A 19923-nucleotide genomic window follows, 5' to 3' on the forward strand; every position below is an offset into this window, starting at 1 on the left:
CGCCGCCACCGATCGCCGCCACCCGCCGGAGCCGCCGCCCCTCGCCGGACCCCGCCGCCGCCGGAGGTAGCCGCCGCCGGTTTTCTTCGGAAAACCGTTGGTTTTTTAGGAACCGCGGTTTAGTTTTTTTCTGGTTTATTTATTTTGCGGACGTTCGTCCGTACGTTCGTTTTAACGAACGGTTTTCGTCGTTTAGCCGCAGACAGCGAACGTTCGTTCGTTAGCTTGTTCGTCCGTTTTTCTTTTTCTCGGATTTTCCGCGATTATTCCAGATCGCGATTTCTGATCTGATTTTCGTTTTAGTATAACTTTTCGCTCGTTTATCGGAATCAGGCGATTCAAGTGCCTAGAGTTTCATCTTGAAACCCTCTTTCCGTTTAACTTACTCAAACAAGTTTTTGCTACTGTAAAATTTGACTTAGGTCCAGATTAGTAAACGAAGCTTGTTTCTTTCGCCGTTTGACTTTTGTTGCTTCGTTTGATTTGATTCTTTTTGCAGACCGAAGTTTTTAAGTTGAACTTTCGGGTTAGATCTCTTATTTGAGTTTTACCTGTGCATTAGATGAGTGCTTATTATATGCTTGTTTGTTTGCGATAGAGTACCCGGAGTGCGCCGCTTGCTACTTCGAATCTCTAGGTTTCACGGATCATCAGCAGGGCAAGTAACACTTTGATCATACCTCTTTACTACTCAGTTTTATTGCATTAGATCAATCCTGAAACAATTGCATGGTTAGGATCTGATTAATTTGAGGGTTCTGGGATGTAGATGAGGTAGTACCTATTACTTGTTTTATTATCAAACCTTTGGGAGTTACTTCTATGTTTGCTTATGTTGCTATGCTATGCTAGTAGAAGTGGATTGGGTGAGTGTTTTCATGATAGATGTGAGATTGTTATTTAATGGTTTACTTAAGGTGGCAACTTAAACTCACATCTGGGTGGATTGAGGCACCTAGGGAACCCAGTGTTGTCTGTATTTTTGGAAATCCCGGGGTACGGTGTGATTCTCCTATGGACCGCCACCCAGGCTCAAAGGGATCATGAGATTATTCATGCTAGAAACTTCCGTGTGCAGCCACAAGCTATTATGGGCTCTAGCATAGTTGATTAGGTTGTGTGAACTCTTGAAGAAGTAGACTAGCAGATGTAGGGGAAAGTAGGTGTAACTGTCTACCCGGAGTAGTGAGTTTATGCTTCTGAAAGACTGTGTCTCGGTCATCCGTTTCTCAAACACCCTGTAGTGCGAGAAATCCAGCGGAGGAGATTGAGTCTTGTGGGGAAAAGTGCGCAAACCTCTGCAGAGTGTATAAACTAATCATGGTTAGCTGTGTCCCCGGTTATGGACGTTTTGAGTATCTAGTACCTGGATTATCATGTGAATCTCATCATGTTACTTTAATTTAATCTTGTTGGGTTAATGATGATGCTTAATTGGGATTGAATTGGAGTACCCTTCTCAATGTTTAACAACCATCATGATAGTTAAATAAAATTTATTCCTTTGCAGTAGGGAAAAATTGGCTTTACGCAAAACTGTAACCATAGAGCTTTCCACCAGCCATATATGCATGTAGTATAGCATTATTCTGTTCATTACTCTCTATGTGTTACATTGCCAGCATATTCCATGTGCTGACCCGTTTTCGGGCTGCAACGTTCATGTTGCAGACTTTTCAGACGACGGGTAAGGTGCCTTAGGTCGTGATCTTATACTCAGTGATGCTGTTGGAGTTGATGGACTCGCTTATATTCCAAGCCTTCCGCTGTTATCGTTATTAGATGACCTTAAGCCATATTTATTGTAGTAAGTTCTCTTTTGAGATATTCGATGTAATAAGTGTGTGAGTGCTACTTTGTTATAAATCCTTCAAGTACTGTGTGTGTCAGCATTACCGATCCAGGGATGACACTGATGCACAGAGATCAGACTGTTTGAGGTCTGGTCGCTACAGGTACTTGTTGAGTTGGCATAGATCGATATTAGGATTTGTCACTCCGTTTGTTGGAGAGGTATCTCTGGGCCCTCTCGCTAATGCACATCACTATAAGCCTTGCAAGCAATGTGACTAATGAGTTAGTTGTGGGATGATGCATTATGAAATGAGTAAAGAGACTTGCCGGTAACGAGATTGAACTAGGTATGGTGATACCGATGATTGAATCTCGGGAAAGTAACATACTGATGAAAAAGGGAACAACGTATGTTGTTATGCGGTTTGACCGATAAAGATCTTCATAGAATATGTAGGAGACAATATGAGCATCCAGGTTCCGCTATTGGTTATTGACCAGAGACGAGTCTCGGTCATGTCTACATAGTTCTCGAACCCGTAGGGTCCGCACGCTTAATGTTCGGTGACGATCGGTATTATGATTTTATGTGTTTTGATGTACTGAAGGTAGTTCGGAGTCCCGGATGAGATAGGGGACATGACGAGGAGTCTCAAAATGGTTGAGACGTAAAGATCGATATATTGGATGACTATATTCGGACATCGGAAAGGTTCCGAGTGATTCGGGTATTTATCGGAGTATCGGAGAGTTACGGGAACTCGCCGGGGAGTGTATGGGCCTTATTGGGCCTTAGTGGAATAGAGGAGGAAGCCTAGGAGGGGGCGCGCCCCCCCAAGCCCAATCCGAATTGGGTGAGGGGGCCGGGCCCCTTTCCTTCTTCTCTCCCTCCTCTTTCCTACCTCTCCTACTCCAACTTGGAAGGGGGGGGGGAATCCTACTCCCGATGGGAGTAGGACTCCCCTATGGCGCACCCAAGAGAGGGCCGGCCCTCCCCCTCCTTTACTCCTTTATATACGGGGGAGGGGGCACCCCATGGACACACAAGTTGATCATTGATCTCTCTTAGCCATGTGCGGTGTCCCCCTCCACCATAATCCACCTCGGTCATATCGTAGCGGTGCTTAGGTGAAGCCCTGTGTCGGTAGCTTCATCAACATCATCATCACGCCGTCGTGCTGACGGAACTCTCCCTAAAAGCTCTACTGGATCGTGAGTTCGTGGGACGTCACCGAGCTGAACGTGTGCAGATCGCGGAGGTGCCGTACATTCGGTACTAGGATTGGTCGATCGTGAAGACGTACGACTACATCAACCGCGTTGTCATAACGCTTCCGCTTACGGTCTATGAGGGTATGTGGATGACAGTCTCCCCTCTCGTTGCTATGCATCACCATGATCTTGCGTGTGCGTATGAATTTTTTTGAAATTACTACGTTCCCCAACAGTGGCATCCGAGCCAGGTTTATGCGTAGATGTTATATGCACGAGTAAAACACAAGTGAGTTGTCGACGATACAAGTCATACTACTTACCAGCATGTCATACTTTGGTTCGGCGGTATTGTTGGATGAAGCGGCCCGGACCGACATTACGCGTACGCTTATGCGAGACTGGATCTACCGGCGTGCTTTGCACACATGTGGCTGGCGGGTGTCAGTTTCTCCAACTTTAGTTGAATCGAGTGTGGCTACGCCCGGTCCTTGCGAAGGTTAAAACAACACTAAGTTGACGAAATATCATTTTGGTTTTGATGCGTAGGTAAGAACGGTTCTTGCTCAGCCCATAGCAGCCATGTAAAACTTGCAACAACAAAGTAGAGGACGTCTAACTTGTTTTTGCAGGGCTTGTTGTGATGTGATATGGTCAACACATGATGAGATATAAGTTGTTGTATGAGATGATCATGTTTTGTTGAAGTTATCGACAACTAGCAGAAGCCTTATGGTTGTCTCTTTATTGCATAAGATGCAAGCCACCAAATAATTGCTTTACTTTATCTCTATGCAATAGCAATAGTTGCAAGAGCAATGGTTGGTGAGACGACCATGTGACGATGCATTGATATAGATCAAGATGATGGAGATCATGGTGTCATGCCGGTGATGATGGAGATCATGACAATGCTTTGCAGATGGAGATCAAAGGCATAAGATGATGATGGCCATATCATGCCACATATTTTGATTGCATATGATGTTTATCTTTTATACATCTTATTTTGCTTAGTTTGGTGGTAGCTTTATAAGATGACCCCTTACTAAAATTTCAAGGTATAAGTGTTCTCCCTGAGTATGCACCGTTGCGAAAGTTCTTCGTGCCGAGACACCACGTGATGATCGGGTGTGATATGCTCTACGTTCAAATACAATGGGTGTAAGACAGTTTTGCACATGCAGAATACTCGGGTTAAACTTGACGATCCTAGCATATGCAGATATGGCCTCGGAACACTGGAGACTGAAAGGCCGGGTGTGAATCATATAGTAGATATGATCAACATAGTGATGTTCACCATTGAAAACTACTCCATCTCACGTGATGATCGGACATGGTTTAGTTGATTTGGATCACGTGATCACTTAGATGATTAGAGGGATGTCTATCTAAGTGGGAGTTCTTAAGTAATATGATTAATTGAACTTTAATTTATCATGAACTTAGTCCTGATAGTATTTTGCAAATAATGTTATAGATCAATAGCTCGTGTTGTTGCTTCCCTATGTTTATTTTGATATGTTCCTAGAGAAAACTATGTTGAAAGATGTTAGTAGCAATGATGCGGATTGGATCCGTGATCGAGGATTATCCTCATTGCTGCACAGAAGAATTATGTCCTTGATGCACCGCTAGGTGACAGACCTATTGCAGGAGCAGATGCACATGTTATGAACGTTTGGCTAGCTCAATATGATGACTACTTGATAGTTTAGTGCGCCATGCTTAATGGCTTAGAAACGGGACTTCAAAGACGTTTTGAACATCATAGACCATATGAGATGTTCCAGGAGTTGAAGTTAATATTTCAAGCAAATACCTAAGTTGAGTGATATGAAGTCTCCAACAAGTTCTATAGCTACAAGATGGAGGAGAATAGCTCAACCAGTGAGCATATGCTCAAATGTCTGGGTACTACAATCTCTTGAATCAAGTGGGAGGTTATCTTCCAGATAAGATAGTGATTGACATAATTCTCTAGTCACTATCACCAAGTTACTAGAACTTCATGATGAACTACAATATGCGAGGGATAACGAATAAATTCCCGAGCTCTTCACGGTGCTGAAATCGGAAAGGTACAAATCAAGAAAAGCATCAAGTGTTGATGGTTGAAAAGATCACTAGTTTCAAGTAAAAGGGAAAAGGGAAAGAAAGGGAACTTCAAGAAGAATAGCAAGCTAGTTGCTACTCCCATGAAGAAGCCCAAAGCTAGACCCAAGCCTGGAACTGAGTGATTCTACTACAAAGGAATGGTCACTGGAAATGGAACTACCCCAAACATTTGGCGGGTAAGAAGGATGGCAAAGTAAACAAAGATATATTTGATATATAGATTATTAATGTGTACGTTACTAGTGTTCATAGTAACCCCTCAGTATTTGATACTAGTTCAGTTGCTAAGAGTAGTAACTCGAAACGGGAGTTGCAGAATGAACATAGACTAGTTAAGGGTGAAGTGACGATGTGTGTTGGAAGTGGTTCCAATATTGATATGATCATCATCGCACACTCCCTATACTTTCGGGATTAATGTTGAACCTAAATAAGTGTTATTTGGTGTTTGCGTTGAGCATGAATATGATTTGATCATGTTCATTGCAATATGGTTATTCATTTAAGTTAGAGAATAATTGTTGTTCTGTTTACATGAATAAAACCTTCTATGGTCATACACCCAATGAAAATGGTTTGTTGGATCTCAAACATAGAGATACACATATTCATAATATTGAAGCCAAAAGATGCAAAGTTAATAATGATAGTGCAACTTATTTGTGGCACTGCCGTTTAGGTCATATTGGTGTAAAACGCATGAAGAAACTCCATGCTGATGGGATTTTGGAATCACTTGATTATAAATCACTTGATGCTTGCGAACCATGCCTGATGGGCAAGATGACTAAGACTCCGTTCTCTAGAACAATGGAGCGAGCAACTGACTTATTGGAAATAATACATACTGATGTATGCGATCTGATGAGTGTTGAGGCTCACGGCGGGTATCGTTATTTTCTGACCTTCACAGATGATTTGAGCAGATATGGGTATATCTACTTGATGAAACATAAGTCTGAAACATTTGAAAACTTCAAAGAATTTCAGAGTGAAGTGGAAAATCATCGTAACAAGAAAATAAAGTTTCTACGATCTGACCGGGGAGACGAATATTTGAGTTACGAGTTTGGTCTTCATTTGAAACAATGTGAAATAGTTTTGCAACTCATGCCACCTAGAACACCACAATGTAATGGTATGTCCGAACGTCGTAATCGTACTTTACTAGATATGGTGCGATCTATGATATCTCCTACCAATTTACCACTATCGTTTTGGGGTTATGCATTAGAGACAGCTGCATTCACGTTAAAAAGGGCACCATATAAATCCGTTGAGACGACACCGTATGAACTGTGGTTTAGCAAGAAACCTAAGCTGTCGTTTCTTAAAAGTTTGGGATTGCAATGCTTATGTGAAAAACTTTCATCCTGATAAGCTCAAACCCAAATCGGAGAAATGTGTCTTCATAGGATACCCGAAGGAGACAGTTGGGTACATCGTCTATCACAGATCCGAAGGCAAGACATTCGTTGCTAAGAATGGATCCTTTCTAGAGAAGGAGTTTTCTCGAAAGAAGTGAGTGGGAGGAAAGTAGAACTTGATAACGTAATTGTACCTTCTCCCGAATTGGAAAGTAGTTCATCATAGAAACCAGTTCCAGTGATGACTACACCGATTAGTGAGGAAGTTAATGATGATGATCATGAAACTTCGGATCAAGTTACTACTGAACCTCGCAGGTCAACCAGAGTAAGATCCATACCAGAGTGGTACGGTAATCCTATTCTGGAGGTCATGTTACTTGACCATGACGAACCTACGAACTATGAGGAAGCGATGATGAGCTCAGATTCCGTGAAATGGCTTAAGGCTATGAAATCTGAGATGGGATCCATGTATGAGAACAAAGTGTGGACTTTGGTTGACTTGCCCGATGATCGGCAAACCATAGAAAATAAATGGATCTTCAAGAGGAAGACGGACGCTGATAGTTGTGTTACTATCTACAAAGTTTGAATTGTCGAAAAAGGTTTTCGACAAGTTCAAGGTGTTGAAAACAATGAGATTTTCTCACTCTTACCGATGCTTAAAAGTCTGTCTGAATCATGTTAGCAATTGCTGAATTTTATGAAATTTGGAAATGGATGTCAAAACTACATTCCTTAATGGATTTCTTAAAGAAGAAGTTGTATATGATGCAACAAGAAGGTTTTGTCAATCCTAAAGGTGCTAACAAAATATGCAAGCTCCAGTGATCCATCTATGGACTTGTGCAAGCATCTCGGAGTTGGAATATACGCTTTGATAAGTTGATCAAAGCATATAGTTTTATACAAGACTTACGGTGAAGCCTGTATTTACAAGAAAGTGAGTGGGAGCACTACAACATTTCTGATAAATATATGTGAATGACATATTTTTGATCAGAACTAATGTAGAATTTTCTGGAAAGCATAAAGGAGTATTTGAAAGGAGTTTTTCAAAAAGAAAGACCTCGGTAAAACTATTTACATATTGAGCATCAAGATCTATTGAGATAGCTCAAGACGCTTAATAAGATTTTCAATTAGTACATACCTTGACAAGATTTTGAAGTAATTCAAAATGAAACAGTCAAAGAAGGAGTTCTTGCTTGTGTTGCAAAGGTATGAAATTGAGTAAGACTCAAATCCCGACCATGGCAAAAAATATAAAGAGAATGAAAGTCATTCCCTATGCCTCAGTCATAGGTTCTATAAAGTATGCCATGCTATGGACCAGACCTATTGTATACCCTCCCCTGGTTTGGCAAGGTAGTACAATAGTGATCTAGGAGTAGATCACTGGACATTGGTCAAAATTATCCTTAGTGGAATAAGGAAATATTTCTCGATTATGGAGGTGATAAAAGAGCCCGTCGTAAAGAGTTACATCAGTGCAAGCTTTTACACCAATCCAGATGACTCTATGTCTCAATCTGGATACATATTGAAAGTGGGAGCAATTAGCTAGAGTAGCTCCGTGCAGAGCATTGTAGACATAGAATATTTGCAAAATACATACGACTCTGAATGTGAGAGACCCGTTGACTAAACTTCTCTCACGAGCAAAAATATGATCGTACCTTAGTACTCTTTGTGTGTTAATCACATAGCGATGTGAAATAGATTATTGACTCTAGTAAGGCCTTTGGGTGTTGATCACATGACGATGTGAACTATGGGTATTAATCACATACAGATGTGAATATTGGTGTTAAATCACATGGTGATGTGAACTAGGATATTGACTCTAGTGCAAGTGGGATACTGAAGGAAATATGCCCTAGAGGCAATAATAAAGTTATTATTTATTTCCTTATATCATGATAAATGTTTATTATTCATGCTAGAATTGTATTGACCAGAAACTTAGTACATGTGTGAATACATAGACAAACATAATGTCACTAGTATGCCTCTACTTGACTAGCTCGTTGAATCAAAGATGGTTAAGTTCCCTAGCCATAGACATGAGTTGTCATTTAATTAACGAGATCACATCATTAGAGAATGATGTGATTGACTTGACCCATTCCGTTAGCTTAGCACTTGATCGTTTAGTTTGTTGCTATTGCTTTCTTCATGACTTATACATGTTCCTATGACTATGAGATTATGCAACTCCCGAATAGAGGAGGAACACTTTGTGTGCTACCAAACGTCACAACGTAACTGGGTGATTATAAAGGTGCTCTACAGGTGTCTCTGATGGTACTTTTTGAGTTGGCATAGATCGAGATTAGGATTTGTCACTCTGATTGTTGCAGACGTATCTCTGGGCCCTCTCGGTAATGCATATCACTATAAGCCTTGCAAGCAATGTGACTAATTAGTTAGTTGCAGGATGATGCATTACGGAACGAGTAAAGAGACTTTCCGGTAGCGAGATTGATCTAGGTATGGTGATACCGACGATCGAATCTCGGGCAAATAACATACCGATGACAAAGGGAACAATGTATGTTGTTATGCGGTTTGGCCGATAAAGATATTCGTAGAATATGTAGGATCCAATATGAGCATCTAGGTTCCGCTATTGGTTATTGACCGAAGACGAGTCTTGGTCATGTCTACATAGTTCTCGAACCCGTAGGGTCCGCAAGCTTAATGTTCGGTGATGATCGGTAATATGAGTTTATGTGTTTTGATGTACCAAAGGTAGTTCAGAGTCCCGGATGAGATCGGGGACATGATGAGGAGTCTCTAAATGGTCGAGACGTAAAGATCGATATATTGGACGACTATATTCAGACATCGGAAAGGTTCCGAGTGATTCGGGTATTTATTGGAGTACCGGAGAGTTACGGGAATTCGTCGGGGAGTGTATGGGCCTTAGTGGAATAGTGGAGGAGGAAGCCTAGGAGGGGGCGTGCCCCCCCCCCCAAGCCCAATCCGAATTGGGTCAGGGGGGCGGCCCCCCTTTCCTTCTTCTCTCCCTCCTCTTTCCTACCTCTCCTACTCCTACTTGGAAGGGGGGAATCCTACTCACGGCAGGAGTAGGACTCCCCTATGGCGCGCCCAAGAGAGGGCCGGCCCTCCCCCTCCTTTACTCCTTTATATACGGGGGAGGGGGGCACCCCATGGACACACAAGTTGATCATTGATCTCTCTTAGCCGTGTGCTGTGCCCCCCTCCACCATAATCCACCTCGATCATATCATAGCGGTGCTTAGGCGAAGCCCTGCGTCAGTAGCTTCATCAACACCGCCATTACGCTGTCGTGCTGATGGAACTCTCCCTCAAAGCTCTACTGGATCATGAGTTCGTGGGACGTCACCGAGATGAATGTGTGCAGATCGCGGAGGTGTCGTATGTTCGGTACTAGGATCGGTCGATCGTGAAGACGTATGACTACATCAACCGCATTGTCATAACGCTTCCGCTTACGGTCTACGAGGGTACATGGACAACACTCTCCCCTATTGGTTCTATGCATCACCATGGTCTTGCATCTGCGTAGGAATTTTTTTGAAATTACTACGTTCCCCAACATCCTTTGCCAAGGCAATTGCACCAGTATTGTCACAAAAGAATTTTATTGGACCCAATGCACTAGGTATGACACCTAGATCGGATATGAACTCCTTCATCCAAACTCCTTCATTTGTTGCTTCTGAAGCAGCAATGTACTCCGCTTCACACGTAGATCCTGCCACGACACTCTGCTTGGAACTGCACCAACTGACAGCTAGTCCATTCCATAAAAATATGTATCATGTTTGCGACTTAGAGTCATCTGTATCAGTGTCAAAGCTTGCATCAGCATAACCGTTTACGACGAGCTCTTTTTCACCTCCATAAACGAGAAACATATCCTTAGTCCTTTTCAGGTATTTCAGTATGTTCTTGACTACTGTCTAGTGCTCCACTCCGGGATTACTTTGGTACCTCCCTGCTATGCTTATAGCTAGACATACATCAGGTCTGGTACACAGCATTGCATACATGATAGAACCTATGGCTGAAGCATAGGGAATGACTTTCACTTTCTCTCTATCTTCTGTAGTGGTTGGGCATTGTGTCTGACTCAACTTCACACCTTGTAACACAGGCAAGAACCATTTCTTTGACTGATCCATTTTGAACATCTTCAAAACTTTACCAATGTATGTGCTTTGTGAAAGTCCAATTAAGCGTCTTGATCTATCTCTATAGATCTTGATGCCCAATATGTAAGCAGCTTCTCTGAGGTCTTTCGTAGAAAAACTCTTATTCAGGTATCCCTTTATGCTATCCAGAAATTCTATATCATTTCCAATCAACAATATGTCATCTACATATAAGATTAGAAATGCTATAGAGCTCCCACTCACTTTCTTGTAAATACATGCTTCTCCAAAAGTCTGTATAAAACCATATGCTTTGATCACACTATCAAAGCGTTTATTCCAACTCCGAGAGGCTTTCAACAGTCCATAAATGGATCGCTGGAGCTTGCACACTTTGTTAGCACTCTTTGGATCGACAAAACCTTCCGGTTGCATCATATACAACTCTTCTTCCAGAAATCCATTCAGGAGTGCAGTTTTGACATCCATTTGCCGAATTTCATAATCATAAAATGCAGCAATTGCTAAGATGATTCAGACAGACTTAAGCATTGCTACGAGTGAGAAAGTCTCATGGTAGCCAACTCCTTGAACTTGTCGAAAACCTTTCGCAACAAGTCGAGCTTTGTAAACAGTAACATTACCGTTTGCGTCGGTCTTCTTCTTAAAGACCCATTTATTTTCTATGGCTTGCCGATCATCGGGCAAGTCCACCAAAGTCCACACTTTGTTCTCATACATGGATCCCATCTCAGGTTTCATGGCCTCAAGCCATTTCGCAGAATCTGGGCTCATCATTGCTTCCTCATAGTTCGTAGGCTCATCATGGTCTAGTAACATGACTTCCAGAACAGGATTACTGTACCACTCTGGTGCGGATCTTACTCTGGAAGACCTACGAGGTCTGGTAGTAACTTGATCTGAAGCTTCATTATCATCATCATTAGCTTCCTCACTAATTGGTGTAGGAATCACGGGAACTGATTTCTATGATGACCTACTTTCTAATAAGGGAGAAGGTACAACTACCTCATCAAGTTCTACTTTCCTCCCACTCACTTCTTTCGAGAGAAACTCCTTCTCTAGAAAGGATCCATTCTTAGCAACAAAGATTTTGCCTTCGGATCTGTGATAGAAGGTGTACCCAACAGTTTCCTGTGGGTATCCTATGAAGACACACTTCTCTGATTTGGGTTCGAGCTTATTAGGTTGAAGCTTTTTCACATAAGCATCGCAGCCCCAAACTTTAAGAAACGACAACTTTGGTTTCTTGCCAAACCACATTTCATAAGGCGTCGTCTCAACGGATTTTGATGGTGCCCTATTTAAAGTGAATGCAGCCGTGTCTAAAGCATAACCCCAAAATGATAGCGGTAAATCCGTAAGAGACAACATAGATCGCACATGTCCAATAAAGTACAGTTACGACGTTCGGACACACCATTTTGCTGTGGTGTTTCAGGTGGCGTTAATTGTGAAACTATCCCATGTTGTTTCAAATGAAGACCAAACTCGTAACTCAAATATTCTCCTCCACGATTAGATCGTAGAAACTTTATTTTCTTGTTACGATGATTTTCCACTTCACTCTGAGATTCTTTGAACTTTTCAAATGTTTCAGACTTATGCTTCATTAAGTAGATATAACCATATCTGCTCAAAATCATCTGTGAAGGTAAGAAAATAACGATACCCACCACGAGCATCAATACTCATTGGACTGCATACATCGGTATGTATTATTTCCAATAAGTCAGTAGCTCATTCCATTGTTCCGGAGAACAGAGTTTTAGTCATCTTGCCCATAAGGCACGGTTCGCAAGCACCAAGTGATTCCAAAAGTCCATCAGTATGGAGTTTATTCATGCGCTTTACAACGATATGACCCAAACGGCAGTGCCACAAATAAATTGCACTATCATTATTAAACTTCAATCTTTTACCTTCAACACTATGAATATGTGTATCACTGCTATCGAGCTTCAACAAAAATAGACCACTCGGCAGGGGTCCATGACCATAAAAGATATTACTCATATAAATAGAACAACCATTATTCTCTGATTTAAATGAATAACTGTCTCGCATTAAACAGGATCCACATATAATGTTCATGCTCAACGCTGGCACCAAATAACAATTATCCAGGTCTAAAACTACCCCGATGGTAGATGTAGAGGTAGCGTGCCGACCGCGATCACATCGACTTTGGAACCATTTCCCATGCGCATCGTCACCTCGTCCTTAGCCAATCTACGCTTAATCCGTAGCCCCTGTTTCGAGTTGCAAATATGAGCAACAGAACCAGTATCAAATACCCAGGCGCTACTGCGAGCATTAGTTAAGTACACATCAATAACATGTATATCAAATATACCTTTCACTTTGCCATCCTTCTTATCTGCCAAATACTTGGGGCAGTTCCGCTTCCAGTGACCAGTCCCTTTGAAGTAGGAGCACTCAGTTTCAGGCTTAGATCCAGACTTGGGTTTCTTCTCTTGAGCCGCAACCCTTTTTGTTGTTCTTCTCGAAGTTCCCTTTCTTCCCTTTGCCTTTTTTCTTGAAACTAGTGGTCTTATTGACCATCAACACTTGATGCTCCTTTTTGATTTCTACCTCCGCGCTTTTAGCATCGCGAAGAGCTCGTAAATAGTCTTGTTCATCCCTTACATATTATAGTTCATCACGGAGCCTTTATAGCTTGGTGGCAGTGATTGAAGAACTCTGTCAATGACACAATCAACTGGAAGATCAACTCCCAACTGAGTCAAGTGATTATGATACCCAGACATTTTGAGTATGTGTTCACTGACAAAACTATTCTCCTCCATTTTGCAGATGTAGAACTTGTTGGAGACTTCATATCTCTCAACTCAGGCATTTTCTTGAAATATTAACTTCAACTCTTGGAACATATCATATGCTCGATGACGTTCAACACATCTTTGAAGTCCCGATTCTAAGACGTAAAGCATGGCACACTGAACTATCGAGTAGTCATCAGTTTTGCTCTGCCAGACGTTCTTAACGTCATCAGTAGCATTTGCAGCAGGCCTGGCACCTAGCGGTGCTTCCAGGACGTAATTCTTCTATGCAACAATGAGGATAATCCTCAAGTTACGGACCCAGTCCATGTAGTTGCTGCCATCATCTTTCAACTTAGCTTTCTCTAGGAATGCATTAAAATTCAAAAGAATGGTAGCACGGGCCATTGATCTACAACAACATAGACATGCAAAATACTATCAGGTACTAAGTTCATGATAAATTAAAGTTCAATTAATCATATTACTTAAGAACTCCCACTTAGATAGACATCCCTCTAATCATCTAAGTGATCACGTGATCCAAATCAACTAAACCATGTCCGACCATCACGTGAGATGGAGTAGTTTTCAATGGTGAACATCACTATGTTGATCATATCTACTATATGATTCACGCTCGACCTTTCGGTCTCAGTGTTCCGAGGCCATATCTGCATATGCTAGGCTCGTCAAGTTTAACCCGAGTATTCTGCATGTGCAAAACTGGCTTGCACCCATTGTATGTGAACGTAGAGCTTATCACACCCGATCATCACGTCGTGTCTCGGCACGACGAACTGTAGCAATGGTGCATACTCAGGGAGAACACTTGTATCTTGAAATTTAATAAGGGATCATCTTATAATGCTACTGACGTTCTAAGCAAAATAAGATGCATAAAGGATAAACATGACATGCAATCAAAATATTTGACATGATATGGCCATCATTATCTTGTGCTCGTGATCTCCATCACCGAAGTATCGTCATGATCTCCAACATCACCGGCGCGACACCTTGATCTCCATAGTAGCATCATTGTCGTCTCGCGACCTATTGTTACTACGGCTATGCTCCTGCTTAGTGATAAAGTAAAACAATTACATGGCGATTGCATTGCATACAATAAAGCGACAACCATATGGCTACTGCCAGTTGCCGATAACTTTGTTACAAAACATGATCATCTCATACAACAATTTATATCACATCATGCTTGACCATATCACATCACAGCTGTGACGCCCGGATAATCAAGCTACAGTAATCTCTGCTAATGATACCACGTCACAATGGTTACTGTTGTTAATCTTGTGATGATTCAAATCTCGTTTGTTTTTAAAATTCAAAATCAAGCTAAACGATAAAAGTTTTTAAATGTCAAAACTAAAATGTTCGAATAATTCTATAAATTTCCTTGATCGTTGTCATGTTGAAAACAACTTCATTTGACTCACCAATAAATTCCTAGTAAATTAATGAGTGGTCCTACAACAAATATCTTGGCCTTTTCAAAACAAATAAATGTTTACAAATTTTAAATTGACTTGAAACTTTGTGGGCCTCTCCAGAGTAATGACATATACTTATGTGTGGAGTTCCATCTATAACAAGGATTGATTGCTCACTCAAATAAATGCAAACAATAGCTATTTATTTGATAATAAAATGAGAGAACAAAAAGGCTACCAAATGTGTAATTGGGCCCTAAGTCTACTGGGAGGCCCAACCCACACCCCACTCATCTCCCCCACGCTACAGGAGCAGAGAAGGGGATCGTGGCGGCCATCTGTAGGCCATGGCCGCGCCATGCCTTGCATGGCGGCCATCCGACACACCCGGCACCCTACAAAACGCCCGGCCAATCCCCCTTCTTCCCACATGCGCGTGTTGTCGCTCGAGATCATACACGGCTCGTCCGTGCATGTGCGCTCGTCCGCGTACTGCTGCGCAGCTGATGCTTCCCCACGTCCTCTCAGTTGGCCTCGCTCCTGCTCGCCTCACGCCGCCTCCTCTGTCGCCCCACCACGTCGCCGGCAATCCCTGTGGCCACCTCCGGCGTCCAGCGCCAGCGCCCTGGCACGTTCGCCTCTGCTGTGGCCGTTCGGGCGGGCGTCCACGCCCACCCCGTGACGCCCTTTGCCCGCTAGGCTCCTGGGGTTATGACACCGGGGCCCATGCCCCTATTTTTTAAAAGAAATGTAAAAAATATTTATTATAAAAATAATTAACTAATTAGTTAAATGCTTAATTAACTTAATTAATTAAACTTAATTAGACTAATCGCCTAGTTTAGTTAACTAACCTATTAGACTAGACTAAAAGTGTATGACAGGGGCCCCCACCCCCTGTTGACCAGTCAAACGTTGACTGGTCAACTAGGACCCCCTGGACCCACATGTCACCCTCTGGTACACTTATGTGTACACAGATCTGGGTGCACCTAGCATTTACTCATTATTTTCGAATTATATTTAAATTGCATAATATCATTAAATGTTCGGAAAATCATAGAAATTAAACCGTAGCTCGGATCAAAAAACTTTATACATGAAAGTTGCTCAGAACGACGAGACAAATCTGAATACGCGGTCCGTTCATCCGCCACACGTCCCTAGCATAGCAAACATTGAACTTTTCCCCTCTGGTTCATCTATCTAACAAACGTCCGGAACCGGGAAAACTTTCCCAGAAGTTTCCCCCCTTCACCAGTATCGCCTAGCACTGCGTTAGAACACCTCTAGTACCGGTTATTGTCTTGTTACGCATATGTTTGCGTGTATTTACTATTTCTTCCCCCTCTTCTCTCCGATAGACCCCGAGAGTGATGTTGATGCCCCTGTGATCGACTACGTCGATGACAACCTTCCTTCTTGTCTGAGCAACTAGGCAAGCCCCCTCCTTTGATCATCCTGATATCGCCCATTCTATACTCTCATGCTTGCATTAGATTTTGCTACTGTTATTGTTTGCTCCTATTCTGATGCATAGCTTGCTTTTGTACCTGCTATTGTTACCTACCTGCTTATCCTAAACTTCTTAGTATAGGTTGGTTAGTGATCCATCAGTGACCCCCACTTGTCCTTGTTGCCCCTGCTTCATCATCGACGACTCGATCAGCGTGATCGACGACCAGAGCCTGACACCTCACGTCATATCACGCCCCTTTTGTTGCTCGACTCTGCAGAGCTACTATCGAGTGCCGATGGTGATCCCTCAGAACGCAATCCTGATGATAATTCTGTAGTGTAGCCATTCGGTCGTGGTCATCGAGGGTAATTTCCTATTTCACCATTCCCGATACGGCTCTATGGTTCAACACCTCAAGCGTGAACCTCGAGGGTGATCCCTCTTACGTTCACCTTGATGATTACATTGAGTGGAACCTTCCATGGGTGATTCCTAGGGTTTTCCCCTTGATGTTTGGACACACGGTTACCTTGACTTTACTTGAGACCATTGTTGAAGTCGAGTCGGCCCTGAGGGGTACCCACGAGTTGATGTGAAAGTCGGGCGGGCCCATTGAGCACCCGCGAGTTTTCCATGTGGCACGCCCGGGCAGTCTGGGCCCTTGCCGTAAGTCCATGAGACGGGGCGACCTGGTCACCTTATCGTGAGTCTCTGCTCGTCTCCACGAGCCCCTAATGCACTAACAGGTTTGGGTATTTGTTCTGAGTTGTCCTCTGGCCTTTACGCACTAACCACCACGCGAGATTAGATATGGGCCTCGACGTCACAGTATTAGCTGAAGCTTTGCCAGACGTCCAATTCAGCAGTGCGGCACGGCCAGATCGTGCTGGCCAGCCGAGGCGGCGCTGGTATTCACCCTGCTCGCAATGACCCGGAGTGCTGCGGGCGATGGGCCCAATACCCCGGAGTGCTTAGGATGTAGATTGGCGGGGACCTCTCTGCTCAGCCTAGGTAGGGCTGCGACGTGTTGATCTTCCGAGACTGGGCATTGACCCCAGAAAGGTGTGTCCGGCCAGAGTGATCGAGCATGTTGGGTAACGTGGTGCACCCCTGCAGGGAAGATATATATTTGAATACTGTGTCCACGGTAATGGATGTTCAGACTTATATCTTGATCTAATATAACTAGAAATGGATACTTGAAATATGTGATGGATGTGTGGCTCTGGGAATTTTTTTCTCGTACGGAGTCGAGGAAGGATCTCTTGGCATTGATACTACAACATGTTTCTTAAATATTAAATTGCTATTCTTTACTCTTCTACATGCTGCAAGATGCTTGGAGCTGCTTGAAGATGCTAGTCTTCGATAGGCGAGGCCTTCCCCCTCTATTCTGGCATTCTGCAGTTTAGTCCACAGATACAACCCTTTCATTTGATACCAATGCACACTTAGTATAGATCTGATGCTTGCGAGTACTTTGGATGAGTACTCATGGTTGCTTTGCTACCCCCTTTTCCCCTTCTTCCTTCTTTCCGGTTGATGAAACCAGATGGTGGATCCCTGGAGCCAGATGCAACCGCCGACGGATGCTGCTATGTGAAGACCGCCGACGACCAGGAGTAGTTAGGAGGTCCCAGGCAGGAGGCCTTGCCGCTTCGATCGTGTTGCTTTTGTGCTAGCCTTCTTAAGGCATCCTTGTTTAATTTATGTCTGTACTCAAATATTACTGCTTCCGCTAACTCTTGTGTATCGAGCTTGTATTCGAGCCCTCAAGGCCCCTGGCTTGTAATATAAAGCTTGTATTATTTTGATTTGTGTCTAGAGTTGTGTTGTGATATCTTCCCATGAGTCCCTGATCTTGATCGTACACATTTGCGTGTATGATTAGTGTACGATTGAATCGAGGGCGTCACAAGTTGGTATTAGAGCCGACTGACTGTAGGATCCCCCTTTCCAACTCCTTGGCTGAAGTTGAGTCTAGCGTTTGAAGAACGGTTTACTAACATGGTTGTGTGGCTTACGGGCCCATGCCGCCATTGGGTGGTATTAGGAACTTTTATTCCTCGTCTATGCTCTGGGAATCTGATCTCTCTTCTATTTGGGTTAATGGTTTTGCAAACTATAACTCTAGGTTCTCGTAAATACTTCTCTCGAAGATCCCCTTCATTCCAGATGATGGCCCGCTTCACCAGAAGATTCTGAAGATACTCTTCGATGTTTCCCCGAGACCCTTGTACCCTTCGTCGTTGCAATCCCTACCACTGAAAAATCCTTATGCGTAACTACCTATGTTGTCGTTCGTATCTTCATCCCTAGTTGCTCTTGTTATTACAAGATGTCCTGAAATATTCTTCGATGTTCCGGGAATTCTTTATGCTTACTGCCCTGCAGTTCCTTGCCGCGCGAATATCCCTACAGATAATTACTTGGTCTTATCGAGTATCCATTCATCCCCCGTTATTATTTTGCTTCATAAGATACTTTTTAATACAATCCGAGCTTTCGATGACCTCTATCGCCTATTGTTCTAGAAGGTCTTACCTGCCTACACTCTGGTTAATTCCATATGCCTAGCAGTATCCATTGACGTCCTTTGTCATTTTCATCTTGAGTCTTTTTATTTGATATGTCTATGTCGCAATCATCAATTGATCCTGATAGATTATCTTTCCGGCTCAGACGTCTTCCTGAACATGAGCTGGTTCTCGGCCAATCAGATTGCCATTGATTGTTCCCTAAGTCTATTCAACTTAACCATCCTTGGTCAGAGCGTTTACTTCTGATCCCTTGATTTGGAATTTGTAATTCCGTTACATTTGAGCTTGAATTAGTCAGTTGTTTCTATAACATGACCTCCTTGCATTCTTTCTTCTTCTGACTGAGTACCGATACTCGCATCAGGTCCATTGTGGACCTCCAGGTCCTTTGTTGGGTTTTATCCGACAGCGTCCTTCATATTCAGTAACCTTGTGAGCCTTGCCTCGGATACACAATGCCTTTGGTAAGTTGTATCCCCCGCTGTCGTCAACCATGCTCTACTTTCGAGTTTGAGTTATTTACTCGTGAAGTTTGTGGTATATGTTCACAAGATGCCCAAGTGGGTTGAACCTACACCTTCCCTAATCTGTGTGAACCTGAAGATTATGCAAGTTATATCTACTGGCGTTTCTCGGATAAATTTTGACCTTTTCAATGTCATCGAAGACGAGAACTAAATTGAAGGTTATGCATTGATGAAATGGGAGTCGACCTTGAACCTTTGTGTTCATGCCCATGGACCCGATGTGGAACTTATCATGGAAGCTTCTTGTTATAATAATAATCCCCTTGTGATAAGTTCATCCTGTATCTATGTTTGGTCTTTTGCAACCATGGTTCTGACCATATTCTTCTTCTTTGATCCCATTTCCCGGACAAGTTAAAGTACTTGTCTTCTGCAAATCTTTTCACATGTCCTACCTCTATCCTGCTATACCCTCGAGTATTACCCTTTGTTATCTCGAGATTATCACGGAACTACATAACTTCTTATGAGTTCTTCATGAACTGTTATTTCTCGCT

The sequence above is a fragment of the Triticum aestivum genome, chromosome 3B (assembly GCF_018294505.1).
Source record: "Triticum aestivum cultivar Chinese Spring chromosome 3B, IWGSC CS RefSeq v2.1, whole genome shotgun sequence".
NCBI lineage: Eukaryota > Viridiplantae > Streptophyta > Magnoliopsida > Poales > Poaceae > Triticum > Triticum aestivum.